The sequence below is a fragment of the Narcine bancroftii genome, chromosome 5 (assembly GCF_036971445.1).
Source record: "Narcine bancroftii isolate sNarBan1 chromosome 5, sNarBan1.hap1, whole genome shotgun sequence".
Taxonomy (NCBI): Eukaryota; Metazoa; Chordata; class Chondrichthyes; order Torpediniformes; family Narcinidae; genus Narcine; species Narcine bancroftii.
In genome coordinates, this window is record NC_091473.1 from 232,206,831 (window position 1) to 232,227,468 (window position 20,638).

Here is a 20,638-nt window from a genome sequence, read left to right on the forward strand (position 1 = left end):
AAAGCTCGACACTGGTTCGAAAAACTTAACAACCTTTTAAAATGTTGCTCCAGCCATATGCTAGAAGAAACCTTCAATGAACAGAGATTATCTGAGAGAAAAGTTCTCCAGGTCATGACCACCTTCTTCAAATCTCATTCACAAAATCATCATCTTTTCACTTTCTCGTGCCAAGTTTAAATACACCTTCACACAAGATTCAGGTTCCTAATTTTCTCAAACACGATCCCCAAGGTTAATGAATGTCTTATCAAAGTCTTCTTGAAAGTCCATGTACTGGTATATAGAAATGAATAAATGTATTCCATTAGAAAAAATAACATATAGTTTAAGAAATAATATTGAAATATTCGAACAAGTATGGGAGCCTTACATTAAATACAATAGCGAAAACCTACCGGGAACAAACATTACCTAAGTTGATGGAAGGAGAAGAGAAGAAAAGAATGGACTCAGTAGAATTTCTGGTGTATTTTTGTTGAATGACAACATTGTCTAACTGAATTAATGCAACCTAGATTGTATAACTAAAATGGATGAGAGGGGGGGGGGATGGGGGGGTGGCTTGGGAGGAGGGAGGGGGGAGGGAGAAAAAGTCACTGTAAATGTGTGGAAAATAAAAAGTGTATACCATGGCTATTGTGATTTATGGTGTGAAAAATAAAAAATTAAAAAAATAAAATAAAAAAAAAAAAAGTCCATGTACTGAAATATCCTCAACCACCATAAATTACCATCTCAAAGAAATCTAGAAGACTGGTCAAGACACAATGGTCCATTCAGAAATTTAAATCAGCTGATATCAACTAGTTTCTTTCAAAAAGATATTTAGTGATTTCATGTTTAATTAAAGATTCCAGAATGCTCCCGATCAATGATGCTCAATTAACTGGTGTATAATTAACTGCATTAACTCTGTTTCCCTGCTTTGAACATTATAATTTGCTTGACTGCTCTACATGCATTGCCTCTTTATAAAATGGAGAAATATAAGCCCCAATTACAACTTACAGCTCTAAATATGGCATGGGGTGGAGGAAACAGAAAAAAAGAGTCCGAAATGGATCGGGCAAAAAAAGGAGGCTGAGAATTTTGAGTTCTGGTTCCATTTCCATTTCCATTTCCAACCTGAAGCTGGTGTAAAAGCTGCACAGGCTGGTCAGTGGGAGCAGCACTGTGGAGAGAATAACAAAGAATAAAAGTCCACATCAAAAAAAAACTTATTCAAGCTTGGGAAAGGTCTTGGGATGATTGCAGCTGACAAAAGTTTGGGGGAAATATTTGGATGACAAGAAATTTCAATTTAAAACACACAAGAGACTGCAGATGCTAGAATATGGAACAAAAAACAAGCTGCTCAAGCAGCTTCAGTAGGAGAAAAAGAATTGTCATTCGTTTTCATCGGAAACTTTCATCGAGATCAGAACAATTTAACTTCCCTCGGCTTCTCCAGCCGTGATCCCGATTAACCTCTTTTACAATATGCTGCACTCACAAGCAGTTACTAAGTATCACTTTGTTCATTAAACCAACATCCTCTCCTCTAAGTTTCTCACATTCTAATTCCTCAAGAGGTTTGGTATGACATCGAAAACTCTGGCAAATTTCTACAGATGTGTGGTGGAAATTGCGCTGACCACCTGCATCACGGCCTGGAATGGGGACACCAATACCCCTGAGCATAAAAACGCATTGCTGGAGAAACCCAACAGGTTCAACTAGTGTCCTTTATATAGCAAAGATACAAATACATAAGCAATGTTTCAAGCTTGAGTCCTTCATCAAGGTTATGAGGTTCAAGCCCAAAATGTTGGTTATTATTTGTATCTTTACTAATATACAGGACACTGTTTGACCTGCTGCATTTCTCCATCATTGTGTTTTTTTACTTCAACCATGCTGTCTGAAGACTTTTGTGCTTTATCCCTGAGCGTAAAGCCCTTCAAAATGTAGTGGACACAGCCCAGGACAATGAAAGTCAAAATCCTCTCCACCATCTAAAGGGAAGGCTGCCATCAGAGAGCATCAGCAATCAAGGATCCACATCATCCAGCACATGTTGTTTTCTCACTGCTACCATCAGGAAAGAGGTATAGGGGTCACAAGACTCACACCATCAGGTTCGATCCCTCCACTATCAGACTTCTCAACAACAAACTCAATCAGGGATGCATTTCGAACTTTACTTTTGCACCTTATTTATTTTTTTCTCTCTGTATCGCACAGTTTGTTTACATGCATCGGTTGAGTACAGATTTTCGCACTATCAATAAGTGATCATCCTGCCTCGCCCGCAGGAAAAAAGAATCTCAAGTTTGTATATGATGTCATGTATGTACCCTGACAATAATTATGAAATCTACCACCATTCTGCTCCCAACTACTTCAACCCAAAACATTATCTGGCCTTTCTTTCCACAGATGCTGCTTGACTGACTGTGCTCTTCCTGCATTTCTGCTTTTCCTTCAGATTCCAGCATCTTTTAATTGATTTCCCATCTTGACAATTACTCTCCTTTTACAATGTCTTCACTCAACATCCTCAACATCCATTGGAGCGCTTTCATCCCTAACGTCGAAGTACTCGAGATGGCAGAGGTCGACAGCATCGAGTCCACGCTGCTGAAGATCCAGCTGCGCTGGATGGGTCACGTCTCCAGAATGGAGGACCATCGCCTTCCCAAGATCGTGTTATATGGCGAGCTCTCCACTGGCCACCGTGACAGAGGTGCACCAAAGAAAAGGTACAAGGACTGCCTAAAGAAATCTCTTGGTGCCTGCCACATTGACCACCGCCAGTGGGCTGATAACGCTTCAAACCGTGCATCTTGGCGCCTCACAGTTTGGCGGGCAGCAACCTCCTTTGAAGAAGACCGCAGAGCCCACCTCACTGACAAAAGGCAAAGGAGGAAAAACCCAACACCCAACCCCAACCAACCAATTTTCCCCTGCAACCGCTGCAATCGTGTCTGCCTGTCCCGCATCGGACTTGTCAGCCACAAACGAGCCTGCAGCTGACGTGGACTTTTTACCCCCTCCATAAATCTTCGTCCGCGAAGCCAAGCCAAAGAAGAAGACAATGTCTTCACTACAAGCAGCCACAAAGTGTTAAAGACTTTAATTAAGAAGGCCTTGATCAATAGCCATTGACAATTTGTTCACTTGAAAGAATTTGGATTGCTTCTTCTCTGCCACAAAACACCCATGGTCACGAAAAGACAAAAAAAAATCTCGCTACTTGTTCTCTAGCAGCTATCTATCCGCAGCATTCCCTGGAGCTTGTATGCAAAGTGGAAATAATATTTAATCACAAGTATTCCAAGTCTCCTTTAAATTGCTCAGCCGGTCTTGAAAACACATCACTGGTATTTTGCCACGACTGGATCTAATTCTTGGAACATTCTCAACAGCACTGTGGGAGAACATTCACCAGATCCCATCGAACAACAGCATAGTTAAATTACAATTTGTTCTGGAAAATTTTCTGGTATTTTGTTTGAATGGGTTTAACTGAGCTCAGGTAATTTTTGTGCTCTTGGTTTAACAGTAGAATGTTATGTTTTTTCCCTGTGATTCTATTTTGCTGTCTGAGAAAAGTTCCATATTATTTTTAATAATTGGACAGTAGCAACAACACCTACCCTAATATTAGCTAAATATTTCTCCCACTGGTTCGGTAAAATGCATTAAACTGAGGGCTTTTGCCAAAGTAGTCACATATGTATTCAGTAAAAGTAGCAGCATTAATCCGTGTGCATCAATTTTATGAGGACTGAAGTGTCAAATGTTCCTTATTCATGAGCTTATAAAGTCCAACCACTGCTTCCCTTGCTCTGCAACACTGTTGAGTCAGTTTTTCTCCACGGTACAGTCTGTTCCACTGATGTCAAACATAAAGACAATGCCCAGATTTTGATTATGCTTCTGTCCCTTTTCCCAGTTATTTGGCTCTGATTCACAATTCATCAGCCAGATACAAAACCTGTGGTCTATGGTCCACTTGACTGCGTTCGATATCAAGAACCAGCTGCATCCTTTCACAGGCGCTGTTGCAGTATTGCTCATGTCTTATGGCGTTTTGCCCCACAAAGCATGGATAAGAACCAATGGAGCTCATCAACAGATGGAAATGTGAAATAACTCATTCTGAATTAATGAAGACTAATTCTAAAAAGGAAGTGCTCCATTGAGGACATCTACCAGAGGCAGTTTCTTAAGAATGCAGGAACCCCAACATCCAGGCCATGCCCTCTTCACTGCTACCATCAGGGAAAAGCTACAGGAGTCTGAAGATGACCAATCAGTGGCACAAGGACAGCTTCTTCCCCTCTGCCATCAGATTCCAGAATGAACACTATTTCATATTTTTCTTGTACTATTTTTATATAAATGTTTGAACTGACGCTGCTGCAAAGCAACAAATTTTGCAACATGTTCATGACAATAAATTCTGATCTAATATAAAAAAAAACCCAACACATGGAGGAATCCATGTTCTAATGAAGCTCCATTCATAAATTCACAACATGGAGATTGGTAATATTCATTGGGAAAATAAGTGACTTTTTTTTCTTTCATTTGTTTCATCGGCAAGGCCAGGATTCAAGGAACATTTCTAATGTCTCTGAAAATACAATGGCTATTCACTACAAGTGTTTGAAAATAACGTAGTCCATTTGATAAAAGCAGCCATTCTCAGAGGGGCCAAACGGTTTCCACGAGGGCTACAGAACATTTGCAGGGGTGGGGGGGGTGGGGGTCGGTAACTAAAATCATAAAGTTATTTTAGATTTTTATGCCACTGAGAAATACGGAAGAAACTAAATAAACTTGACTGCTTAACAGGGAAGGGGACCTATAAACTTTAATCAGAGTCCCAAGAAAGCAAGTGCCAAAAAAGGTTGAGCAAGGGTGCTTTACAGTACCATTGTGCGGAGAAGGGTTCCAGTACATCCAGTGATAATTCAAGAAAGACATTCTATTTCCATTAATTCTGTTGGAAAAAATCGTGCAGGTGGTGGAATTTCTCTGTGCCTGCTAACTTCAAGGAGATAGATGTTGCATGTTGAGGACCTTGTAACTATCATGAAATTTCACTTGCATGTAACTACATGTCAATGTAGTTGGTTAGAGAAACTAATCTGAAACTGCTTAGGAGCAAAATGGGAATATAAGTATGAAGCCATTTACTTCATTTTAAAAGTCTAATATTATCATCACCGACATAACCCAGTGCTATGTGGAAATCATCCATAACATTCAAATTATATTACAACCATTATGATTCAATATCTAACATTTATGATATGTTGTTGGGAATAAGAGAGACTCCCTCAGATAAAAGTAAAAAAATAGCTTGGGAATAGGACCCACAGCTTTTAATTCTTGAAGAAGCTTGAAAAGTAATTTTCAAATTGGTTAATACCTCTTCTTTATGTGCCCACCACTCTCTCTTACAATTTAAAGTAGTCCGTTCAGCTCACATGTTCAAAGTCAAACTATCTCATTTTTATGTGTCAGTATCTCTTCATTGTGATAAATGAAACAATGGAGATGCTTCATTAATCCATATGTTCTGGACATGCCAAAGATTTGAGAAATATTGGAATGAGGTATTTAAAACTTTCTTTGCACTTTTTAAACAATTTTAAACCAAATCCCTTAACTGATTTATTTAGTATTGTTGGAGAGAGTGACATAACGTTAATGACATTTGAGCTGCATGTATTAGCTTTTATTTCTCTTATGACCAGACAGGTGGTGATGCTTAGATGGAGAGACGTTACCCACCTAATCATGCTCAATGACTACATGATGTCATGTGTTATGTTTAAATTTAGAGAAGATTAGATGCTTAATTTCTGATTTGAATTTAAAATTTCAAACACTGTGGGGACCCTTTTTGAATTACTTCTATAATCATTGATGTGTTATAATGGTAGATATGCTGACTAATGAGGTAATTTACCACAATGATAAGAATTTTGTCTTTTTTTTTTGCCAAGCAGTTTCTTTCTTGGTAGTGGGTTTAGATTTTCCTTTTTTTTTAAATAAAATATCAAAACAATTTAATGTTTAATTAAAATGTGGGGTCCTTGGATGAAATAATATGATTTAAGTGTAACATATCTTTTTGAATTTTAACAAATATCAATGTGTACTCTGGATTTTTACATGTGAAATTTCAATGTATTTTTTGGGTGTGAAATTACTTTATAACTGAGCAATAAAGTTCATACTGTTCATGTATTTGAATTGAAGTTTCAATGCGCAAGATGTGAAATTTTAATGGTCAAGATCCAAGTATGTTGCAGTACAAATTAAACTGCATCACTCTATAGAAATAATGAATTACCAGCCATCCGTAACAAGGTTTGCACTCCACCTTTAATGTGGTTTCAATTTATGAAATGATTAAAAGCAATTATTATGAAAAAAAAGGGGAATAAGCAGGTAAAAATCATGTAACCATGCTCCATACTATTTGTGTGCCTATCAGATGACAGATTGCATGCAGTTCTTTTACGTCGTGTTACTTTCAATACACTCAACAGGCATGTCAACCAAAGAACTTCTGCACGAACAAGGACTTACTGCACTAAACTACAGCACATGAAGTATATTCTTGCTTGCTTTTTTCTATCAGATGAAAAAGTTTAATGGAGGGCTCATCTGTCCCCACAGCTACAAAACAAAAAAACCCTACAGCACAAATAGATGCAGTGGAGAACATTCTCCCATGTCCTGGCCTTCCATTCAAGAATAGTCTCTAACACAGGTTGCCCTGGAGTCCAAATCTTGCGCCATAAATTCACCAGCCGGTGATTCCTCCCAGGTCAGTTGCATGCTGAAAGAGTTTCTTCCTTTTTTTTTCTGTCTGCCTTTTCAGCTTTGAGGGCTGAGCACTTCTCAATATCAGCCCGCTGCTCGACGGAACATACGGCACCACAAAAGCTGACGGATTCCTTATTCCGCCCTGCTTTCATGGTTCTTGGAGCAACTTTGCAGTGATTTTTCAGGCCACCATACTATCAATGACCTGAGCCCATTGAGAGTAGACCGTTTGGTACAAAGAAAGTACAATCTGGCATTTGCACACAGTGCCTTCTCCAGCATAGTCAATTCATTAAGGCCAATTGCCTCTTTGTTGCACCTGATAATGATTTTCAGGGAGGATACGGGTTGTACAACCTTCCACAACATCACTGGTGGCAACTCTGCAGACGACTGAGATTTTGGAAGGTGCCACAAATGATATCTCCAAAACTACTGGCCACCGAGACAGAGGTGCACCAAAGAAGAGGTACAAGGACTGCTTAAAGAAAGCTCTGGGTGCCTGCCCCATTGACCCCTGCCAGTGGGCTGATCTCACCTCCAACCGTGCATCTTGGCGCCTCACAGTTTGGCGGGTAGCAACCTCCTTTGAAGAAGACCGCAGAGCCCACCTAAAAGACAAAGGAGGAAAAACCCAACACCCAACCCCAACCCACCAAATTTCCCTTGCAACCGTGTCTGCCTGTCCCGCATCGGACTTGTCAGCCACCAACGAACCTGCAGCAGACGTGGACACACCCCTCCATAAATCTTCGTCCGCGAAGCCAAGCCAAAGAAAAGAAAAAACTCACTAAACCATGTGAACCAGACCTTTGTAGCCATTCACAGGCGTGAACTGGTTGGCGTTACCACCATAAAAACAGTCATTATTCCTCTGGAGCATCAAGGAATGATTCAGCGGAACAGATAGTGTTTTTTATGACGGTAAAACAGTCAAAAACATTGTGCGGTTTTAGTTCCCACTGTACCAAAAGAGCATTACAAAGTATACAAGGCCTAGAAACGGAAGAAGAATAAGCAATTACAAAAAGTAGACAGGCTTTCACCAGAAAAGCAAAGGTTATAGGATAGTTTGCACGGTATTTCTGGACTCCCAAAGGAAATAAGGAAAGACCAGCTGTTCCTTCATAGCTAGAGAAACAAAACTCACAAGCGGGGCCTGACCTTGAAAAGGGATATATTAAAATTTTCATTTGTAGGAAGGTTAAATCAATGGAGCAGGGAAGCAGATACCATTGATTCATCCAAATGCAAATTACTTTTCTTTCACAAAATAATATTTGGGCAAAGTGCATGGGTAATTTTGGACAAGACATATGGCAAATTTCTCATCAAGCTTGGGAGGAACAGGTGACATTGGGACTATAGTTTCCAAAGCTTTCAGCCACTTGTGATTGCCCTCACATCACATCTGTGGTTTTTGTGGACTAATTGATAGAGACTGATTGCTATTATTAATGTATCATGCAGTCTTCAGGAGAATAAAGGACGAACTAGATGGCCTATTGCCTATGCTCATCTGTAATTCTCAATAATATCGCAATAAACAATACTGCGCCACATGTACCATTAATACTCACATTCACTTCTTCAAAGTGCTGTTTCCACTGGACCACCTTTAACCGCGACACTGACTGCTTTTCCACTGAACACAACTCATCTCCGGGGATAGGACAGTCTACTTTCATCCGGAACTGGATGGCTTTCTGCTTTCATTTTTCCACTGGTTTAATTAGCACGCTGGCATCAGCTGATGCCGGGGATATGAGTAGTGGTAGAGGCCATCAATCCTCGGCATCATTTGACATCATTTGATGTTGGCATGCTGATAGTTTTATTTTTCCACTGGACCCTTAACTGGTTAATTCCCCGTTAATTTCTGGGCAAGGTGCCAGTGAAAAAGGGGCTAGTGATCCCCATGGTGGTCTTACTATGTTTAATACTAAACATACCATCTATCAATTTCCCTTGAACAAGTGTATTTCATTCCATTATACTTCTTATTTGTTCCAAATCACTGCTGGGGCTTACTTGAATCTCTCGGGACTTGTGTGCAATGGTTGGTGCTGCTATCTCATGGTTCCCAGGTTTAATCTTGACCGCAGAATCTGTTTGTGCAGAGCTTGTGATCATCTGAATTTCCTTTGCTTGCATCTGTTCCTCTTACATACCAAAGACGTGTGTGGTTCTGATTGTCCAGCGATAAGAAAGATATTAGCAAATTGGAAGGGATGCAGAGGAGGTTCATCAGGGCATTGCCAGGACTGGAGAGAATGAGATATTGTGGAAATGTGGATAGACTGGGTCGTTACTTCCAAGATTAAAGGAGGCTAAGGGGTGACCTAATAAAGACTAGTAAAATTAATTGCATGGATGAAATGAATGTTACATTTTTTTTTGTCCCAGGGTAGTCAGTTCGTGAACTGGAAGGCATAGGTTTAAAGTGAAGAGAAAGATTTAAGATTACTCAAGAGTAATCTGCATCTGGAATGAATTGCTATAGGAAGCTATAGAAGTGGGAACAGTTAAAATGTTCACAAGATATGTGGACAAATGTGTGGACATGAAAGGTTGGAAGATTATGGTCCAAGAGCAGACAAATGGGACTAACCGAGCATGCCAACTTGATCAGCATGAAGGCATTATATAAATCTCTATGACATCATAGTAGATGAATTTATGGCTGCAAATGTTTCGTCAGTTTGGGGTAATTGTAAAAATAAAATCAAAAGGGAGTTTATAGGATTATGAGGGAGATGAAGTTGCAGAGGTGCAATGGAAAAAGGAGATGGGGAAAAAAAAAACAACTGGGATTGCTCTCCTTGGGATCACCATAGACCCAATGGACCATGTATGGCGTGAATGTATCTGGAAACTTCAATTTAAATTAAAAATAGATTAGGAATTTAGGAAGGTAAAATAGAAGTCTGTCAACATGGGGCAATGAACCTTTTGATCCACAGTGTTAAATGTAGATTTGAATGGGAAACTTGCTTGATTTTGTTAATCAATGCGTCAAACATATCTTTCTCTCTCATTTTGAGCTTGTTTTTATTTCTTTTTATTGTTTTCAACTTTCAGTGGATAAAAAATTTAGCAAGAAATAAGGATCTGTTTGCTCTCCCATGTGAAAACAACTCTTAAATTTTTGAGCTCAGTCTCATCATCTGTGCCAACTCACATAACAACCTTAAAATGGATCACAGTATGCGCAATAAGTTTAATCTGTTGCTCCCTTGTGAGTTTCCTATTTTATTCTGTGATTTGTTTTATATATTATAAGCTTAAAGGTAACTTGAGTGATATTTTTATTCCTTTTTGTTCAGGGTGATAACACTGGACAACAATTTTTTTCCCCCCAAAAGGTTTGCTTCCTGAAAAAAAAATGGAGATTATGATAGACATCTTCAAGCTGAACACAAAGATAATTTCAGATATGTTGTATTACACAAGAAGTTGGAGAAACATTCTTTGCATTTGGTTCAGAGGTACATGGAAGTAAATTTCAAAATAAATGTGAGGAGCCCAAGGTTTGTCTTGGTCACCAATTTTACAACCGAAGTAGAGTTCATGGACTTTCTTAATAAGTGCAGTCATGCAGCATCTTTGAACCTTAACCATATACTCATCGCAATGTAACAGAATGTACTGCAGCTGCTGCAACATTGACGAGACATTTCTGCTGTATTGAATCTTCCTGAAGATAATAAATGTTATTGTTAAATAGTCATTATGCTATTGCCTGAAGAACATGTGCATCAACGTAATGCACAACATCTGTGTATAAATTTTAAATTTAAATTTATATGCAGATAAATAACCGGTAACCAGCCATTTCGGCCCACGAGCCCATGCCACCCAATTACACTCAATTAACCTACAACTCCCAGTGCTTTTCGAATGGTAGGTCGAAACCAGAGCCCCCAGGGCAAACCCACGCAGACACGGGGAGAACGTACCAACTACCTACAGACAGCGCAAGATTCAAATCTGGTCCCAATCGCTGGCATTGTAACATCATTGCACTAACTGCTACCCTAACCATCTTTATATCTGAATCTACCCTGACTAAACATGCCCAAGTCTAAGAAAATATTTGCATAGCACCTCCACTGAGTGAGTGACCAGGAATGCTTGAACTGATCAAAGCAGCTGGCTTTGTGGGCAATATACTAGTAGACTTAAAATATCACAGGAAAGCACAAAAATAGGTTTCATCTATAAATCTGTGTGTGATAGGAATTTTTTTAAGGTGATTTTCATGATCAGCAACCATAAAATACACCCAGAAGTGTTCAGGAAGCAAAATCTTCATTGTGTCGTGATCATATTACCAAAATGACTAACTTATGAGCAATAGTTTGAGAAATTAAAACCTTAAAGTGATAAAGATGTCAGAATTTTACATCAGACTTACCAAATGATGTTCATTTACTCCCCCAAATCCATATTTCTTTATTTATTGCCAAAGAACGGAACTGCACAGTATCGACAGTACGTTTCTGTTTTTGATTGTCTTGAATCATTTAGGTAGAGTATAAAAAATAACAGCTATGATTTAAAGCAATCTTTTGATTACTTCATTACTTGACGTCAAATCTCATCTGAAGTTTTTTGTACCATGTTGTCATTATTAAGCAGCTAATGATACATATTCTAGTGTAGTTGGAGATGAGTCATGTTAAAGAACAAAATCCCAAAACACTTGAATAAGTATAGCTTTGAAAATATAATTTGATGCCTAAACAATTGTTTAAAATGCATTTAAATTCATTAATATTATACTGTCGTATATCACTGCTTGAAAAAGTCTACGGTATTAAAGAAGATAAAATAAATGAATAAATTTGGACTGTAATAAGTAATTTAGTGCTCAATCAAATATATAAATATTTTCCATCCTCCATCAGGCTTAAAATTGAGGGGATGAAAAATAATAAAGAAAACAACTCAACCTAAAATTTGAAGCATTATATGCCCATTCGACTTTCAGAGTGAAAAAAAAATGGTACAAGAACGAAATAAATTGGTTCTTCGTAATTGACCACTAAATAAACTCAAATTAATGTCAGAACAACTGATGTGTGTTTAAAGTTATTTCATGACATTATTGAAATGAATAAGATTAGAAAATATCTGAAAAGGTGAAATTACCCATCAGGTAGGTCATCCCTGGTCTCATTTTGCTTGAACAGTACGATTGATGAAACGACACAATGCCAGAAATTGCAATTAAAGATGATTTGCCAAGCATCCTTCAGTTATGTTTGTTAAGTGAAACTGTTTTCACAGGAAATGGTAGTGATTTGAAGCCATCCATGCCCAGAGCTAAGATTCAGGAAGTCTGTTACTATATGAGCAGCGTGCATCATTTCTTCATATGACCACCTTTTCCTGTGCCTTACATAGAACTGCAATGTCGACTCTTCATTTCCCTTCAACCAGAACTTACTCTACATTTATAATTTATTGTCTATTTCTTAGACATCAAAATGTGCAAATGCAATGAACCAATTTTGTACATTAATAATTAAATTTATGTCATGCAGTCTGCAAATGGTAAAATTATTCTTTTTGGAAAACTTGTAATTCACAGTTTATTTGCTTTTAATGAGAGGGACTGCTTTAACACTTCTCACTTTATATTTATGGTTTATATCACCCAGTGGCAAGAAATGCTGTCTCCAGATTATTGTTTTTGAAATTGCAGATACAAAAAAAAAACACAAACTAGGTGTGTGAGTAGCATTTGATGAAAAATGCCATGGGAGAATGCCATGGGAGAATGGTGTACTAAACCATATTAACACTCGTTTTGCATCAGGTAGTTCTAAATTCAACTTCCAATCCAGAAACATGAGTACAAAATCTATACTGACACCTCTGTGCAATCCCAAGGGAAAGATACTGTCTTTAAGAGTCAATTTTCACCTGAGGCATAAGCTACTCAGGAATGGATGCAATACAGGCCACGCTGCAAGATCATGAGTGTCATCCCCAGATTCCACACTCCGTACTTATCCCTCACTCATGTTACGTGTTCGTTACCACAAGACCGTTTATGGAAGCCTGTGGTGTGTAAATTGTTTATCATCCACTGCTACCTTCGGGGTAAATTAGACTTACCTCTCAGTTCGAGAAGAGTATCTTTCTAACAGCAATCAGGGTCTTGAACCTCCCTCTGTAACTAATCATACAGCACAAAAATAACTGTCTGCCTCTTGCACCATTCCACTATGAGTATGATCTATCAATCAAACTTTTATATTTATCTCTATTAACTTTAATTTATTGTATGTTTGTTTTTATGGAATGCGTAAAATCCGGCTGCTGCAGTGTAAGAATTTTGATGCAATTTATATGACAATAAACACATTATCATCTTTCTGCACTCTCACATTTCAGTGATTCATTGTATGTAAACCCATCTGGGACATCCTGAAGGAGATGGGCACCACAACAATAAATGGATTTCTTGCACAACATTATGTAAATGCATCTTATTTTGTCCAACCAACAGCAAATACCACACGGAAGCCCATATTAGACTTAACATACTCAAATTCCAATTATAGGTGACAGCAGTTGATGACCAAGGGAATCGTATAGGACTGAAATATTAGTGTCCAATAAGCAAACGAACAATAACAAATATAAATACTTCAGGCTCTCTTAGGTTCATACAACTCATCTGAATCTTCAGTGGCCTGCTGGGAAGAATTCTGATTTTCATCCATTCTCAAAACTAAGTCATTCAAAACATGCTGGCAGCTTCTGCCCACTAGTTGGAGCATGGAATTAACTGTTGAACCCATTGGCCACGGCTGCTTTCAGCAATAATTATTTACCACCCAGGAGTCTTTTTGTATTAGTTTTGTAATTTCTCAGTGAAAATTGCATTCTCTCATAGCAAATAGTTCTTTTTTCGCAGAAAACTCGTTGCACCTCTTAGTTTTTGTTGTCCTACTATGAATCGCTATCCTGGGCCAATTCTTTCATGTAAAGGTTTACGCAATACTGATTTCAAAGGCTGAGTAATATTTCAGTTTACTGAAGGTTTTATTCAATCAGTGTGCTGTGTAAATTATAACTGATGTGGGCATATAAAATGTAAACCTCTGAAGCCAGGTTTAAAGCAAGTTTGATCACGAGTACAGCTACCCAGCAGTTCATTGACAAATCACTGGCAAGTTGCGGCAAGCACATCAGTAGGCCCTTACAAACTGCCGTGTAAAATGGGGTTAACTGGGCAATTTGACCCAGTCAACCTCATCGAAATCCAACCAGATCTCTGACCTACCTCAGAGGTAGTCAGGGAACCCAGTTAAACTTATCTAGGTGTCGTCCACAGGCAATGTGAACAGGAAAATGGCCGACCTGCTTATTCCAGTGACGTCAGCACTTGTGTGTGTGTGTGTGTGTGTGGTGTGTGTGTGTGTGTGTGTGTGTGTGTGTGTGTGTGTGTGTGTGTGTGTGTGTGTGTGTGTGTGTGTGTGTGTGTGTGTGTGTGTGTGTGTGTGTGTGTGTGTGTGTGTGTGTGTGACTGGGTAGCCAGCATCTGAACATCCGGCATTTCTTTCTGTGAGTGCGTGACGTGTCATTGCAGGGGCCAGATCCCCCTTAAATCGTTGGGTTGGCGATTTTATGGGTAGATTCCACTGAAATTTAAAAGCACCTTTGCCCCAGTAATCACACCCAGGTCCCAGGAGGGCGACCTAGGTGCTGCAATTTAAAAGGGGCCAGTTTTCTAGACTTTACTGCAGTGTGTAAACATGAAGTTTCTGATCTCTCCACCTTCCCCTGAATCCAGGGGTACTGTCACTTATTAGGCTAAGGGGCAAGATGCATTTCATATCTGCCCCTCTCCCCTCCTCCATCCCCACCTGCTTTAAGTCAACCAGTTATCATTTGATTTCTTTCTTCCATTATGTTTTTGTTAAGTCATTTAACAAATATTTCAAACCCCCATGTCGCTGCAAACATGAAGAAGGCTCGCCAGCAGCTATACTTTGTGAGATGTTTGAGGAGATTCGGTATGTCATCGAAGGACTCTCGAAAACTTCTACAGGTGTACCACGGAGAACATTCTGGCTGGTTGGATCACTGTCTGGTATTTAGGTGCCTGCGACGCCACGAGCACCAGTCTTTACTCCATCAAGGACATCTACAAGAGGTAGAGTCTTAAGAAAACAGTCTCTATCCTCAACGATCCTCTAAATATTTCAGATATACAGCACAGTAACAGGCCCGATTGGCCCGCAAACCTATGCCTCCCAATTATACCCAATTGACCTACAAATCCCGGTACATTTTTTTTTGAATGGTGGGAGAAAACCGGAGCCCCCTGTGACAACCCATACAGACATGGGGCGAACGTACAAACTCCTTACAGACACTGGGATTCAAACCCCGGTCCCGATCACTGGTGCTGTAACAGCATTGCGCTAACCGCTATGCTAACCAGGCCAAACTAACCCTGCCATTCTGCTACCATCGGGAAAAAGGTACAGGAGCCTGAAGACAAGTACTCAGTGGCACAAGGACAGCTTCTTCCCTCTGCCATCAGATTCCTGAATGAATAATGAACTACAGACACTGCCTCACTTTGACTTTTTCTTGCACTATTTTTATTTATTATTGTAGGGAGGTTTATAGAAATGTTTGTACTGTGATGCTGCCGGAAAACAACAAATTCTGTGGCAAGTTCATGTCGATAAGTTCTTATTCTGCTACTAAAGAAAGCACATCAGTGCCTCTACTTCCTCTGGAGTTTGCGGAGGTTCAGAATGACATTGGAAACTTTGGGAAACTTCAACAGATGTGTAGTTGAACTGTGTTGCTGCCACAAAACAACAAATGTTGTTATATATTCATGACAATAAATTCTGATTTTTATGTTCTAAAATAAATTAGTATTTTAATTTTATTTTAATTTCTTTTAACTCTTTAAAAAGTGTCCTTGGAAGTGCAGAGTAAGATCCTTTATGCTGACCACCAACTACCCAGTTACTTTAATCCTATCCCCACATTCTCATCAACTCTACCCCTATCTTGGATTCTACCACTCACTTACAGGGGTGAAATGGACCAAGTTACAGTGGCATGTGGAAGGAAACAAGAACTCTATGAAGAAACCCCGTTCAGATGCAGTGAGAGCGTGCAGACTCCATGCAGCTAGCACCCAGCACCTATAGTTAGAATTGAACCTTAGCGGACCTCTCAGGCATGAGGTGGCATATCATCTCTGTTACGCCACAGCACCGCTCACGGTGTTTTGAAATTCCCTGATCATCAGAAACACAATGAGGCCATCGGAATGGCATTAAGGGGTGGGTCTCCAGGTAGTAGGCTTGAAGGTCTAGTCACTAATTTACAACCCACTCCATGTGCAGGACAGCCACAAAACTAAAGCTTCAGGCTGTTGGGAGCCATGCAGCCATAAAAAAAGTAGGTAAACATGGCTGTTAACAAGCAGGACTTTCAACATGCCTCAGTTTTAAATGACTGGACCCTTGCAGCCATGCCCTCTTCTTCAAGATTCTCTCCCTGGTAGAAACATCTCAATATCCACCCTGTTGCACCCTTAAGATTCTTATTCTTTTAAGCTCTGAGGAATACAGATCCAAGTTGTTTAGATGAATTGGTTAACTTAATGGTCTCTAATATTACATCTCCTATTTCTTCAAGAAAAGTAAGAGCCTATCTTCTATGCTTTTAGTTTGACCTCAGGACTGTTGGGAGAATGCTCTTTATGCTGTTAAAAAAATTATAACGTAATAAATTGCTGTAGAAGGTAGTATTATTCCAATCATGAAACTATGCTAGCATTATGTTATTGGAACCTTGCACTTGTATTAACACTGAGTGCTTTGTCATTTAACAATACCCTGAAAGGATGTGGTAGATGAACCTGAACCCTATTGCCAGGCATGAGCGGTGTGCTCTGGTAAACAAGGTGTGAGGTGAATTTGAACAGCCAAAAAAATATTACTTTGGTAATCTGTGGGAAAGGCAAAGGCAGAACCATTGTAATTTCCAAATCAAAAACAAAATAATTGAATGAGAAATCACTCAACACATGTAGCAAAGCAGGTAACATTAATTCAATGAACTAAACAACTAAAAAGCAGGAAGGTAGTGGGGGGGGGGGGGGGAGAAAAAAAAGCCATGTTTTGCTAATGAGATCCAATATCTGGAGGAAATTACTGAAACGATTGATATGTTGATAAGAAGTATTTTTTAAAATAAAGCACACATGTTACACATGTGAAAATTCATCTCACACTGTACAAAAGATTAATGATGTTATAAAGCAGGAATAAGGAGTAAAGTGATGTGTGTCAGATTGGTTAGATATTGCTTTCTACTGCCTGGAGATTAACCATTGTGGTTCTCTCCCCCACCCCACCCCTCATCCCTGGAAATAAATGACCGCTATTGGATCAGACAGCCTATAGTTAAAATATACCATTATTATCATGTTAGGAAATACCCCAAATTGTGAGAAAGAATGCACTAGAAGAAACAGGAATATAAGTATGCTGACAACTTTACAGATGCATTTCACATCAATGGTATAAAAGCTATATAAATGAATGCAGATGAATGAATGCATTGTTGGAAAATAAATTACGTGTAAATGTTCATGGGACTAAAACAACAGTGAAGTTGCATAGAAATTAAATTATAGATTTTTTTTAACCTTAAGAAACTCACTATTCCACGTGTATTAAAAAAGATGAAAGAATGTTGGTTCATTAAAAAGGCACAGTAAATTACATAAGGAGGAAAAATGAGCTGAGAATAATTACTTCTGATGTCAAAACAAATGACTGGAGGATAGATGACTATTCAAATTCATTTCCTTACCACAAATATTTTCAGAAGAAGTGATCGAGGGAGAAAAATTATTTAAACTGAAAAATGGTGCCTCACAATTTACAAAGGTAACTGAAAGCTAGGATATGTCAATAACTACACAGAACATTACAAGAGTAGAGTTAATACTTCTCTATCATTAGAATCACTAAATTTATAATGATGAAAGGCATCAAACCATATTTGCAATTCCAATGCTACAATGCCAAGTAACTACTGAAGTCTCCCAAGTGAGACACACTGTGAACTAGAACTCTCCAAAAAAAAACAAATTGCCTCTTAACTTAGAAAGAATCTCATTCAGGTTGTATCTATGTGCTGGAATACTAGACCAATCTTGTTAAAAGTCTACCTTGGCTTAAAAAGACTTAGTAGTAAATCACGAGGTCTGCAGACACCATGGTTGAAGCAAAAAACACAACACTAGAGAAATTCAGCAGGTCAAATAGTGTACTTTATATAGCAAAGATAAAGATACATCACCAAAGTTTCGGGAAACTTTCTTTGGCTTTGCTCCTTTCCTTTTCTGCAATCTCTTTTACCCTCCACCCCTTAACTGGAGTTTCCTATATATCCTTGATTTTCACTGTTGGTTGCCCTTTGGCTTAATTGCTACCGCCCATGCTCCCTTCATAGATTCATTGAGTTGTACAGCACATGGATCTTTCTCCCCAACTTGTCCATGCCACCTGTGAAGCCATTTATCACATTTCCCCACAATAGGCCCATGTCCCTCAAATCCATTCCTTTGAGGCTTTCTGAAAAATTATACTTCCTTGACACAAACTTTGGGCAGCAAAATTAGTATCAGTGGGTCAATCAAATTTTAATTTCAGTAAAACCTCTGGCATCTGGAGTTCAAGAAACCAGCAGCCTCAAGCAACTGGCAAGTAAAAAAAAAATCAAGGAAAATAAACTTAAATATTAAATCAGATTAAAATCATAGGTTTAAAAAAAATGCAAGTTTAAAACTGAAGATGTTTTAAGATGGTGAAGATGGGAGAAAGTAATCAGCCAGTGGAGTGCCTTGGTCATGCTTTGCTCATAGCAGCTGATTGAATAAACTGTGTGAAACAGCAATGACGTCATCCAGGTAGATGGGTCAACTCTCTGAAAGTGTCTCCTTTTCCCTGCTTAGTAAGAGTTGCCTCAGTCAGAGGCTTTAAACAGAGGTAGCAGGGGGGGGGGGGGGGGGTGGAATTAGTGATCTATAATGTAATTTTTCGGGCAGCTCCGTGAAGGAGGAGGAACCTGTAGATGCAGCGACGGTTAAATGTTTTCAAAGAAGAGACTGAAAATAAAGTTAAATGCTTTACGGTTTGCACACTCATACAGGTGAAGTTTATTCAGTGTAAATACAGTCTAGTATTTTTGTCTTTTGTCTTTCTTAATGCAGGTGTATTAGTTTGGCATTGTAAGAGTGAGTCTCAAGCAACTGGAAAATACACTTATTGGGCATCTACCCTTATGCAGGATACCAGGGGTTATATTAATAACCCTAATATAAATTGTCTTTGGTTATTTTCCTGAGTTATATATGCATTCTATTCAGGATTCAAACCCAAACACCCAGAGCCCAAATTAAAAGCCAATTTCACAAAGTTAAACAACGTTAAATTTCTTTGGCAATTAATGCAAGATAAATGAAGCTAGCGTCTAAGCAATTTTAAACTAAACAGATTCATTTCATATTGTTAGTCTCCCAACAAAGGATAAATCATTCTAGAATGAATGTTCTACTTTTCAGTCAATAACCACAAATGGAAATACAAATCAGTCTGAGGATGTGAAACATGAGACCACTGAACTCCAGAACAAATACTGCATTGTTCATTTAACTTTGTTATTTTTACTGTCCATATAATCTGGGCCAAAAACAATCTTAATCTTAAAACCATTTCCCTTTAAGGGCCTATAGACCAAATCTTAGAAATAGCTGTTTTCAACATAAATAAATTATGCTGCATTGCCACTCAAAAATTATTGAGCCAATATACAAAGCTTTATTATTTGATAGTGTTTGCCAAATTCAACTCAGAGTAAACAAAAGCTTATCAGATTGTCCTTGAAACATCCCACTGCTCTTGCCCTGTACTTTCCCCTTGGCCACACTTATCTTCCATGACTATGGTTCCAATCAATGTCGAGGGCTGGCAGCAAAGTAGACTGGGTGAATGGCCTGGCTTCAAGGAGCAGATCTTGAGATGTTGAGCACAGAACACTCTCGTGGACATGAGTATCTCACAGCCTTCAAAGGCTTTTCAATCAAATTAATCTGATATACAGAAAGGTCAGTTGTAATGCAATTAATGCAGTTATTGCAAGGGTATTATAGCACCAAAGATCTGGGTACGAATCTGGCGCTGCCTGTAAAATGTTTGTACTTTCTCCCCATGACCTGTGTGGGTTTCCTCTGCGCGCTCCGGTTTCCTCCACCCTTCCATAAATATATATGGTTGGTTGGTTAATTGGGCATAATTGGACTTCAATGGCCAGAATCAGCTTCGATCGTGTTGTAAATAAATTCTTAATTTATTGTTAGTAGGTTTAAAAGTATTTTAAAATATCACAGTTAATTGCTAGAAATTACAAATATAAGATAAAGTACACAGAATAAAATCAACAAATGGCTGTTTTAAATTCATGGGGTTGCATTACATAGGTCAGCTTGAGATGCTGGAAGTAAAATACATCAGCATATTGGCACATTTGACGCCGAGCGGCGTCGTTGGCCACGCGGGGCAGGAGGGGAGGCCGAACAAAATGGATTCCAACCAGATCATTCAGGCGCTTAAAGGCACCATCGACCCCAACCTCAGGATCACGGCCAAAAAAACAAAAAAAATTTTTCATGAATAAATAATAAGAAAAAAAAACCATTTGTCAGACTTTCACCTTGCACTGCACAGGCAATGAAGTCTAATAC

General features: G+C 38.8%; 1 protein-coding gene and 1 long non-coding RNA gene across 8 annotated transcripts in view; one reads left to right on the forward strand and one right to left on the reverse strand.

The window, feature by feature from the left end:
- LOC138765026 (neuron navigator 1-like) overlaps positions 1-20,638 on the reverse strand; it is a 674,255-nt gene that overhangs the window by 356,710 nt on the left and 296,907 nt on the right. The gene's annotated exons all lie outside the window — the stretch shown is intronic.
- On the forward strand, positions 9,569-10,385 carry LOC138765027 (uncharacterized). The gene is made up of 3 exons (XR_011358423.1): positions 9,569-9,748; positions 9,916-10,072; positions 10,161-10,385. It is a non-coding gene; the product is annotated as an uncharacterized lncRNA (long non-coding RNA).